Source organism: Bison bison, unplaced genomic scaffold (assembly GCF_000754665.1).
Source record: "Bison bison bison isolate TAMUID 2011002044 unplaced genomic scaffold, Bison_UMD1.0 scf7180017864472, whole genome shotgun sequence".
Taxonomy (NCBI): domain Eukaryota; kingdom Metazoa; phylum Chordata; class Mammalia; order Artiodactyla; family Bovidae; genus Bison; species Bison bison.
The window spans coordinates 5,154,005-5,165,596 of record NW_011495033.1 but is presented as its reverse complement, the minus strand read 5'-3'; the positions used below and the strand labels follow the sequence as shown (position 1 = coordinate 5,165,596).

At 44.5% G+C, this 11,592-nt stretch overlaps 1 protein-coding gene across 4 annotated transcripts in view; it reads right to left on the bottom strand.

The window, feature by feature from the left end:
* NF1 (neurofibromin 1) overlaps nucleotides 1-11,592 on the bottom strand; it is a 275,386-nt gene that overhangs the window by 260,578 nt on the left and 3,216 nt on the right. The gene's annotated exons all lie outside the window — the stretch shown is intronic.

Below are 11,592 nucleotides of genomic sequence, written 5' to 3'. Positions count from 1 at the left end.
GGATCCTTTCCACGGCCCGGGGAGAGGGAGAGCGAGCGAGCTCGAGATTGAGAGCGCGGCTGGGAAAGGGGAGGGGGAAGCGAGAGGGAAGGGGGCCTGCGGCGCATGCGCCCGCGCCGGCCGGTTTCATTAATGAAAAAGTGAGTCCTCCTGGAGGTGACGTCACCTAACTCCTCCGGGCCCGGAGGCGCGCGTCCCTCATCGCCTCCGGGCTCACCTCGGCTCGGGCTCTAGTTGCAGCCGGCCAGAGTCCGAGCCCACCCGGGAGCATCCGCTCCCATCTCACCACCGCCCTCAGCTCCCGGTCCCCCGCCGGCCTCCGAGTTTGGATTGCTCCCGGATTGGAAGTTAGGGCGCCCTGGGGCTAGCATTTCTCCCTGCACGCAGATCTTTGCCGCTGTTTTCTGGGGAGCTGTGCTTTGCCTTAAGTCCTCGCAAAAAATAAGGCACATAACCTCAGGTTTCCAGGTCCTCCGTAGCTACTATAGCCTGCTGAGTAACAGGAAAAAGTAAGGCCAAGGGAGATTAGGTAGATGTTGTTGTTGTTTTTTAAACGTCCTCTTAAATCCCAGTGGTAGACCCAGTGGCAGTCAAAGTACTCAGACTCCGGAATCCCAGTCTACACTTCCTCTGCTGAACTGATGGGCACCCAAGTTAAAACTTTTGAGCATTTGATAATAGAAAGATTTAGTTTTCCACTATCCTCAAAAAAACCTTTAAGGGCTTGGCATACATCATTAATTGAACACATTTATCATCTTATTTAACTCTTTCAGCTAGCCTTTCCAATAGCTCTCATAACTCTCATGAGGCTGGGTCGCAAGAGGTTGGTGATATGCCTTAAGTCATAGAGTTGGTTGGTGGGTGGCACTCAGAATGCAAACCCAGGTGCTTTGACCCCAAAGACAATAGAGACAGATTATGGCAGAGTCGGACACGATTGAAGTGACTTAGCATGGCTCTTCTGAAACAAAGGCCTTCCCTGTGCCCCCAGTACCAGAGTTGAAATGATTTCGTGTGGAATTGGGTCATGATAGTTTTCCAGGTAGACGATTACATCCAAAACGATGGGTGATCTATCCATATCTGACATGAACTTCAGAGTGAGTTATTTTTAAATTCATCTTCCTAAATACTTAGGCTAATGTTAAAGTGAGTTTACACATTCTGGAGCACATCCTGATTAAGAGCCAGTGAGGCCACACAACAGGATACTAACTGGGTGACAAGGTAGAGTGAAACCAGAATTTTACTTTTACCATAGATAACGCACAAAGCCAATAGCACATATACAGAGAGATACATCTGTGAGAGAAATTTCCAATTTCTGCCGGCTGGTAACTGTCCAAAATACATATTAAGTTAATTAATGTTTCATTCCAATAGAACAAGAGGACAGGGTCTGGATGGTTCTTTTGTCCATTCTTTAAGAATACAGCATGAATACTGACTTAATTTATTTTAGATGATGTCAGAAATGATGCTGACAATGTGGACAAAAATGATCAATATTAACAATGTCCATCTATGGGTTCCTCAATTAGGACCCTGGAGAAAGCTCTCGCTTATACTCCCAAGAGCTATCTCAGTGCCTCCATATCAGTGCCAAACTTCCAGACCCACAGTCTATTTTTCCTTTTCTCATTTGTTGTTGTGTTTAGTCGCTAAGTCATGTCCTACTCTTGTGACCCCATGGGCTGTAACCCACCAGGCTTTTCTGACCATGAAATTTTCCAGGCAAGAATTCTGGAATGGGTTGCCATTTCCTTCTCCAGGGCATCTTCCCAGCCCAGGGATAGAACCCATGTCTGCTGTACTGGCAGGTGGATTCTTTACCACTGAGCCACCAGGGAAGCCTCCTTTTTTCATACTTCCTCTGAAAGTCCCTAATTACTTTCCTGTTGGCATGGCTTTTTGCCTGAGCATTACTCTCATCTTTGCTAGACTGGGTATAAGTGCCCAACCTCTTGACTACCTTGGTCTCTGTGACATTCCATTGCTAAGATCCCTCTATATTTCCCTTTCCTCTTCTTTGGTTCCCCTAACTCCCCATTCCTCTCTAATTCTATAGTGAGACACCCAAACTTCAGACCTTTGCCCTCTGCTCATTTTGCTTTACGGGCTCCAGCCAGCATGTCACTGGGCTTAGTCACTCAGTTGTGTCTTTGCAACCCCATGGATTGTATCCCACCAGGCTCCTCTGTCCATGGGGATTCTCCAGGCAAGAATACTGAAGTGGGTTGCAATGCCCTTCTCCAGAGTATGTCATTAATTTATCCGAGTCAACACTGGTTATCCTGGTGCCTCCCATGAGGGCCAAACCACTCATTACACTTGGAGGTGTAGACTAAAAAACTTCCTCTCCAATCAAATTCATTCAGTGCCACTGAACCAATATTAAGTGTCCAAATGTCTACTATATGTACCATGCATAGTATAGTAGGAACTCTAAACAAAAATGCCAAAGAAGGTCATACACAGATACTGTGGTGAACTATGGAGGCACCTCCCCTTCTGTAAAGGAGCAGCAGTCACTCCACTCCAGTCAATCCCTGCCCTGCAACAATGTTGACACAGTGTTGCTAGATCTTCTGGTTACTCAAGAGAAACCAGAGTTCTGAATTTACATATTAACTCTTCCAATTTGTACATAGGGCCAGCCAATTCACTTTTTTAAAAACACTGTGCAGTCAAAATACCTCTGCGTTCTGAATTAAGCCCACGGGGCACCAGTTTGACTAGCTCTGGTCTAGTAGGAAGACATGGGCTTCAGAGCCGAATAGAATTAGATGTGTGTCCTAACATCCCCTATTCTGTACTGTTCTACACAAGAGGCTTTTAGGAGAACTAGTGTTTGGTATGGTTTTAAATGCATCTCTTTGAATCATGCTGTTTTTCACTCAGGCAACAATCTGATTTTTTTCTTCCAACTCTTCAAGAGGAGCCTTCCCCCAATTTCTTCCCTCTCCCCCACCTCCAGCAGGCCAAGGAGCAAGCAACTTCTTAGGACCGAGGCGCCCATTTCCCCAGCTGCTGGTGGCCAACAGCTCTCAACAGAATCCCTTTCCAAAAACTGCCCTCACAAGAGAGCTACCTGGAGCAGACAGCCTGCACAAATGACTGGGAGATGCAACCTCATGGTAGAACCACCCAGGGCCCTTCCCACTCCAGAGTTCCCTTAAAGGATCAGCAACCAAGGGGTCAGCTGAGGCCTCGTCTGTGACTGCATTTAGTCCAGCTTCTCTTTCTGCTGAATCCTACCCTTTCCACTCCTGTATGGTGTTCATCCTAAGGTTTTTACGTAGAGTCCTGCTTGCAAGTCTCCATATCAGAGTGGGTTTTCCAGAGAATCTGAACTAAACCAAAGAGTCCCTTGAGTGTGGTCTGATCCAGTGGGGCTGAATTGCCCGCTGGTGAGCTGGCAGTAGGGCCTCAGGTGAAGCCCCAGTAGACCCTGGTACAACTGTTAAAGCCCTCAGCAGCTGTGATAGGATGGGGGTATGGAGCGTATTGATAATGTTAGTGTGAGAATGCACCGGTAGATGCAATCTCTCAGGCATCTTTAAAATCTGGGGAAAAGAGCACTTTAAGAACTATGGGATTGGGTAGCTATTGATAGAGTAAATCTTTGCCTCAGGAAAAGACAATCCAAAGTTGAAGGTGATTAATCACCAACTAAAGGCTAAGGATGAAAACTAGAGTACTTCCTTAGCAGCATATAAATGAGATGGGGGAGAGGGAGGAGGCAGAAAAAGCTCAGAATCAGGCCCAGAACCGAATTATCAGAGTAGAACTACCAAAAAATTGAATTCTCAGCTCTGCCAAGTCTGCAGTGGCAACGACAGGGCTGCAGTGGGGAAGAAGAAGGATCCTGACACTTCAGACAGAATATCTGGGTCAATGCACTTAAAAACTTTACAACCCCACATCACCCTAAACACTGGGTTTGTCAAAATGCCCCACCCCACCTTGCTTGAAAATGAAGTATCTAGGAGACTTTCCTGGTGGTCCAGTGGCTAAGACTCTGAGCTTCCAATGCAGGGGGCCCGGGTTCGATCCCTGGTGAGGGAGCTAGATCCCACATGCCTCAACTAAGACCCAGTGCAGTCAAATAAATATATTTTTAAAGAAAAGATAATGAAGTATCTACCTTGCAGAGCAACACATATCCTCCTCAGGATCTATCTGTACTTTTCCTCTGGTCTACCAGACCAATAACTAAAGTCACAAGATAATCTGAGTGAGAAAATGCTGGAGCTGCCAAAGGAGGAAAGGTACTATTCATTCTGAAAGAGCTAAAGGACCTAGCTACATATATATACTTGCAGAAGCTGGGAATATATATATATACATATATATATATATATATATATATATAGGGTCAGGTCCCCAGGGTGCTGACTGGGGAAGGGAGGAGGAAGAGGAGGGCATAAGGCCAGACAAAGCAGAGTTTACTGATATGAGCATCTTCCTGTTCTACAGTATTTTCATCCTGGCAAGAACCTCAGGAGCTAGTGCTAAAGATTGCTAGGATAGCTCTAGGGAGCTTGGAGAAATCAATGGTCCACATTAGGTGAAATACTGACAGAAAGACTAGAGCTTTTGTCTGCAAAGGCTACTGTCTGCATGGCAGACAGTAGAAGGAGGGAGCAAAAGACACAGGGAAGTGGCCATGCTAGAGGGGATAGACTATGTGGTGGTGGTGGTTTAGTTGCTAAGTTGTGTCCAACTCTTGCGACCCCATGGACTATAGCCCGCAAGGCTTCTCTGTCCATGGGATTTCCCAGGCAAGAATACTGGAGTGGGTTACCATTTCCTCCTCCAGGGGATCTTCCCAACCTAGGGATAGAACCCACAGCTCCTGCATAGCAGGCGGATTCTTTACCACTGAGCCACCAGGGATTCCCGATATACTATGTACATCATACCAACTGACTACATGCTGCCACTAAGCACAAGGAACCAGGAACCCTCTGGGGGAAAGGACTCGGCCTTACTGGTATACTCTTCTCTACAGGTCTGTGTTGATGACAGAAGATACTGTTACAGAGCTGGGCTCCCTCATAGCAATGGGCCTAATAAGACCTTGAAGAAAGAGAGACCAAGTGGCAATGTTTAACCAGCAGAAATTAAGTGCCATTGTTAAGAGAGGTGAGATTAGCGTGGCAACCAGAGGGGCATGACCTACAGACAGCTATGGAGAGAGTTAACAGAACACTGTGTACTTAGAGGAAATGAGGGCACCAGGGTTCATTGTGTATACCTTTTATTTTTTTTTAATTCAAGTACTAGTGGTAAAGAATCCACCTGCCAAAAAAAAAAAAAGAATCCACCTGCCAATGCAGGAGACATAAGAGATGCGGGTTCAGTCCCTGAATGGGGAAGATCCCCTGGAGGAGGGTATGGCAACCTACTCCAGTTTTCCTGCCTGGAGAATCCCATGGACAGAGGAGTCTGGTGAACTACAGTCAATAGGGTTAGAGTCAGACACGACTGAAGTGACTTAGCATGCATGCACAGTTTATTTACAACATTGTGTTAATTTCAGATGTACGGCAACGTGATTTGGTTATATATTTTTTTCCGATTATTTTCCATTATAGGCTATATTAAGATATTGAATATTGTTCACTGTATTATTCAATAAAAGCTTGTTGCTTATCTATTTTATATAAAATGGTGTGTATCTGTTAATCTCATGCTCCTGATATACCCCCCTTCCACTTTGGTAATCATAAACGTGTTTTTTATGTCTGTGAATTTGTTTCTCTTTTGTAAGTAGATTCATTTGCATTATTTTTATGATATATAATATTTGTCTTTCTCTAACTTACTTCACTTAGTATGATGTTCTCCAGGTCCATCCATTCTGCTGCAAATGGCAATATTCCATTCTTTTTTATGGCTTAATAGTATTCCATTATATATGTCTGTATGTGTATATATATCACATCTTTATCCACTCATCTCAGTGGATATTTAGGTTGCTTCCATGTCTTGGCTATTGTGAATAGTGCTTCTGTGAACATTGGGGTGCATGTATCTTTTCAAGTTTTCATCTTTTCTGGATATATGCCTAGGAGTGGGATTGCTGGGTCGTATGGTAGCTCTATTTTTAGTTTTTTAAGGAACCTCTATAATGTTTCTCCTAGTGGCTGCACCAATTCTGTGTACACCTTTTAAAACTCAAGGATGAATGAGGAGAAGTCTGAGGGACGCTGTCCCCATAAAAAGTCACAATCTTCTGCCTAGTTTCTGGACCTCAGCCAGTGTTCAGATACAGAACCTAACGACTAAAGAAGGCTGGATTTCCAGTAAGTGCATATAATAACAAGTCCTTTGGTCCTTCGTGAATGTATAATTAGGATAGATATACTTGGTAGCTGGCAGAAGCCCCACCTTAGTTCCTCGGCCTGTGGGATGAGTGGTTATAGTGGGGAAGGTCAAGTGGAAGCTTCTGAAACTGCCCCCCCACCAACCTAGCCAGGATTCTAAATTAAAAAAATAAAAATAAAAAAACCTGCCTCCCCTGGGGGAATTACAGAAATTAGGGTACAATTGCAGAGTAGCCGCAATGGCAGACATGGAGACTGTGCGTGGGCCTGACAGCATGGGCTCCGGCTCCAAGGCTGATTGGGCTCCTGATGCTACCACGTGCCCAACCTGCCAGCAACAGAGACCAAAGCTGAGTCCCCTCTACGGCATCATCCCTCAAAGGAAACCACCAGCCAGGTGATGGCAAATTGACCTCTTCCAACCTAGAGGTAATAGTCATTTATCTTGACTGGAATAGGTACACATCCTGGGTATGGGTTTGCTTTTCCTACCCTCAGATTGGTTAGTTGGTTTGTTTCTTTGTTTTTAGCCCACATCACTGTTTAAGGGTCTACAGAATATTTGATCCATTGACACAAGATCCTAGGTAACATAGTACTGGACCAAAGAAACCTCCTTACAATAAAAGAGGTGTGTACAGCAGCAGATTCATGATCGTATACCTATTGGTCCTATAACATACCACATGACCCAGAAACTGCCACTCTAGGAATGTCTATTTGAAGACACACCTGAGGCCCAGATTAGAGATGATACCCTGAGAGGAGGGGGCACCATCCTCTAGGACAAATAACATGCCCTAGGCAAAGACCACTATGTACTGCTATGCCCCCAGTAGGTAGGATTCACAGATCTGAGAGCTGAGGGGTAGAAGGAGGGGCCCTGCTCCACATCAACCCCAGTGGTCCATTTGGGGAGTGTCTGTTTCCCATCCTCACAACTCTGGGTTCTGTAGGACTAGAGATCCTTGTTTCCAAAGGGGGAACTCTTCCACCAGGGGACACAGCAATAGTCCTATTAAGCTTCAAGCTATGACTGCCTTCCAGTCACTTTGGGGTGCTTGCACTAAGACACTAGCAGGCAAGAAAAGAAGTCACCATCTTGGTAGAGATAAGTGACCCTGATCATCAGGAAGTTGTAGAGATGCTATTAGGTAACAGGGGGCAGAATAGAAGATGTCTGGAGATTTCCCTGGTGGTCCAGTGGTTAAGAATCTGCCTTGCAAATGCAGGTGACCTATGTTCCATTCCTGGTCAGGGAACCAAGATCCCACATGTTATGGAGCAACTAAACCCACCCACCACAACTACTCAGCCTGCAAATCACAACTAGAGAGCCTATGCACTGCAACAAAAAATGTCACATGATGCAATGAAGACCCAACACAGCCAAATAAAGAAATAGATATTTTAAAAAAGAATATGTCTGGCAATCTACAAGGACATCTCTTGGTACTCCCTTGTTCAATTATGACGGTAAATGGACAACTATAGCAGCCACATCTGAAAATGATGTGGTGACTAGAGGCTCAGATCCTCTCAGGGATGTGTGTTTGGGTCATCCTACCATAGAAGCCGCTGAGAGTAGCATAGATGCTACCCTAGGGTCAGGGAACTCTAGAAAGGCAAGGAAATGGAGATGATCAGTGCAGTCTTAAGACCAGTGACAGTGGTGAGGGCTACAATGTATCCTACCAACTATACTCTTATTAACTTCTCCTTGGAAAGGAGACCAACCAAAAGCTGTAGGAAATAGTCCCAGAGTTTATATGAAAAAAGTGGATTTGAACAGTAGAAGGAATACCACTGTGTCCACTTCAAGACTGAAGCCCTCATTCTGCACCCCCACCCCTCCTGCTGGGAGGATTAGTAGCTGGCTGATGCCTGTCTGAGACACTATCAAGAAATTACCATTGATTGAAAACAACTGCCTTGTCCAAGGTCATATCCACTTCCCATGAAAACCCACTTCCAACCTAGGGGGACCCCCAACTTCTTCAAGCAGCTAAAGGCCTGGCCCTCAAGGACTCTGCCTCAAGGTGGGACTACTCTGATGGGCCTTCTCAACTGCAAAGCTCCTTGTGAAATTGGCCAAATCCTTTGTTGCAATTATGTCCTAGTTTAACTTCCCCTTCTTGCCAATCCTACTTTCTTGTTCCCAAAATGGATTAATCCTGAAGGCACTTCACAATGAACTTCCTGTCTACAAATCTCCATCTCAAAGTCAGTTTCTACCTGAGATATCCAAATTCAAATGACAGCACTAGTCACTAACTACCTGACTGGCAAGTTAATTCGTCACTCTAAGCCTCACTTTCCACATCTATCAATTCAGTTTAGTCACTCAGTCACATCTGACTCTTTGCGACCCCATGGACTGCAGTACACCAGGCTTCCCTGTCTATCACCAACTCCTGGAGCTTGCTCAAACTCATGTCCATTGAGTCGGTAATGTCATCCAAGCATCTCATCTTCTGTTGTCCCCTTCTCCTCCCGCCTTCAATCTTTCCCATCATCAGGGTCTATTTTAGTGACTCAGTTCTTCGCATCAGGTGGACAAAGTATTAGAGTTCCAGCTTCAGCAACATCTATTCATGGGATGATAATAAAAGTACCTGGTTGGTGGTGCTCGTGGTAAAGAACCACCCCCACCTGCCAATGCAGGAGATTCAAGACATGTGGGTTTGATCCCTGGGTCAGGAATATCCCCTGGAGTAGGAAATGGCAACCAACTCCAATATTCTTGCCTGGGAAATTCCGTAGCCAGAGGAGCCTGGCAGGTTACAGTCCATGGGGTCACAAGAAGTTGGACACAACTTAGCACACACACAATGTTTCATAGGCTGTTGTGAGAGTTAAATGAAATAATACTAATAAAGGGCTTGGCACAGTGCCTGGCATCCAGTAGGTATTTCCCAGTTGGGTAAAAGAACACCCAAAAAGCTGGAATAAAAAAGATCCAGTTTGACTCCGAAAACTAAAAAGAAAATAGCACTGGAAAGAGAGGAGGCAATGAGAGGGGAGTTTACATGTGTGTTAGCAGAGGTTCAGGGAGCATTTTGGTGGAGAGAAATACAGCGCACACTGCCAGTTGCCTAGCCATCATTCTTTCCTTTTCCCCTCAGTTATGTTCTTAGGAACATAAGGAATATGTGTCCACTTTAAAAACAAACAAAAATCCTTGCCTTCCCAGACTCTCTTTCTACTAAAGATGGCCAACTGACCCAGTACTCCCAATGAGATATAAATAGGACTCTAAGAGGTAGAGTTTCCAAAAAAATTTTGGAATTATTTTCCTGAAACAAGAAGATAGACTCAGCTGGCATGCATGAAGCCTTTTTATTCTTCTTCTTTCTGCAGTGAACACAGATTCAAAGTAGGTATTCAAATACCTACTTGGGGTGAAGTAGCCATTTTGCTAAAGACTAAAGGTAAGTGGGGTCCCTGACAATTTCTCAAGCAGTGATACTGACCCTGAACTGCCTACTCCTAAAGTTCTGGTAACATAAGGAAAACGAAACCTTCATTTAGTTATGCTGGTGTGTACAGGTGTCGTTAGTTAGTTAAGTTGCTCAGTCGTGTCTGACTCTTTGTGACCCCGTGGACTGTAGCCCACCAGGCTCCTCCGCCCATGGGATTCTCCAAGCAAGAATACTGGATGGGTTGCTATTTCCTTCTCCAGGGGATCTTCCCGACCCAGGGATCAAACCCAGGTCTCCCACGTTGCAGGCAGACTCGTTAACCTCTGAGCCACCAAGGAAGCCCCACAGGTGTCATTACCTGTAGCTGAATGCCACCCCAGTTGACACCAGTGGGTATTAAGAAATGAAAAGAGAGAGGACATTAGCAGCTACTGTTTAGAGATCTAGGGCAACAGAGAGGTGACTCTCTCAAGTGTTACCATGAATTATAAATTGAAGAATGCACCTTTCATTTTTGGTTGCTGCATTCTTTTTCTGAATGCAATACCACCCTAAAGCTGGGCCACATGAAGCCTAGGATTTATTTATTTATCGATCAATAAACATGCCATCAGAGTAGCAGTAGTATCGTTAGACCTATTAATAGGAACAGCAGGGGCTGGGGAAGAGCCTGCAGAGGGAAACAAGAAATAGAAATCGACTCTATCATGACTTCACTCTTTATATCTGGACCTGAAATAATTTTTTTTTCTGTCTACCTTTGAAAACTCATCTGGGCCAGACAAAGACAAATCCTGTATGGTATCACTTACATGTGGAACCTAAAAAATCGTCAAACTCATAGAAACAGAGAGGAAAATGATGGTTGCCAATGGCTGGCGAGTTGGGGAAGTAGGGAGATGGTGGTTGAAGGGTACAAATCTTCAGTTACAAGATGAATACGTCCTAAGGATATAATGGACAGCATGGTGACATCAATAACACTGTATTGTGGGACTTCCTTTGTGATCCAGTGGCTATGACTCTGTGTTCCCAATGCAGGGGAGCAGACCCAGTACAGCCAAATTAAAATTAAAAAATAATAATACTGTAGTGTATGTTTGAAATTGCTGAGACACTAGATCTTAAACATTCTCACCAAAAAAAAAAAAAACCAACTGGGGTAATGGATGAGTTAATTAACTTGATTGTGGTAATCATTTCACAGTCTATATGTATCTCAAATCATCACATTGTATACTATAAATATGTTGCAGCCTTACTCATCAGTTACACCTCAATAAAGCTGGATGGGGTGGAGGAAGCTGGCCTTATCCCCTCATGGCTGAACTTTGCCTGGCCACCCCAGGCCTCACTCCCTGAAGCTTTAAAACACTCATTGCCATCCCATCTTCATCTCAGGGTGTGCTAGGCTTCTGGCTCCTAGCAATACCAAGCCACAGGAGAACAATAATAAATTTGCTCTGAATGATTAATCAAAGGGGAGCAGCTGGAAACAATTAATTACTGGCTAATTGTTATCAATTGTCTAGGTAACAAAAGCTAATATGAATACTCATCCTATACGCGTGTTCTCATCTAGTTATTTAAAGGTGAGTTATAAACCACTGAGAAAGAAATGTTTTTCCTTCAGTCTTTGGTGCTATAGTTGTCTCCCAAACTTTAATGTCAGAGAATTCTGAAATCAAATTCACTTTCACTATCTTTCACTTCTTCATTCATTCATGTTTGTCTATGGCAGCTAAGTGTTAGATAGGACTTGTGATAGGTGACTCAAATCTTGCCCTGAAGAAGTGCAGTTACAAGAAAAAAACAGCTCTCTAAACAATTACCCT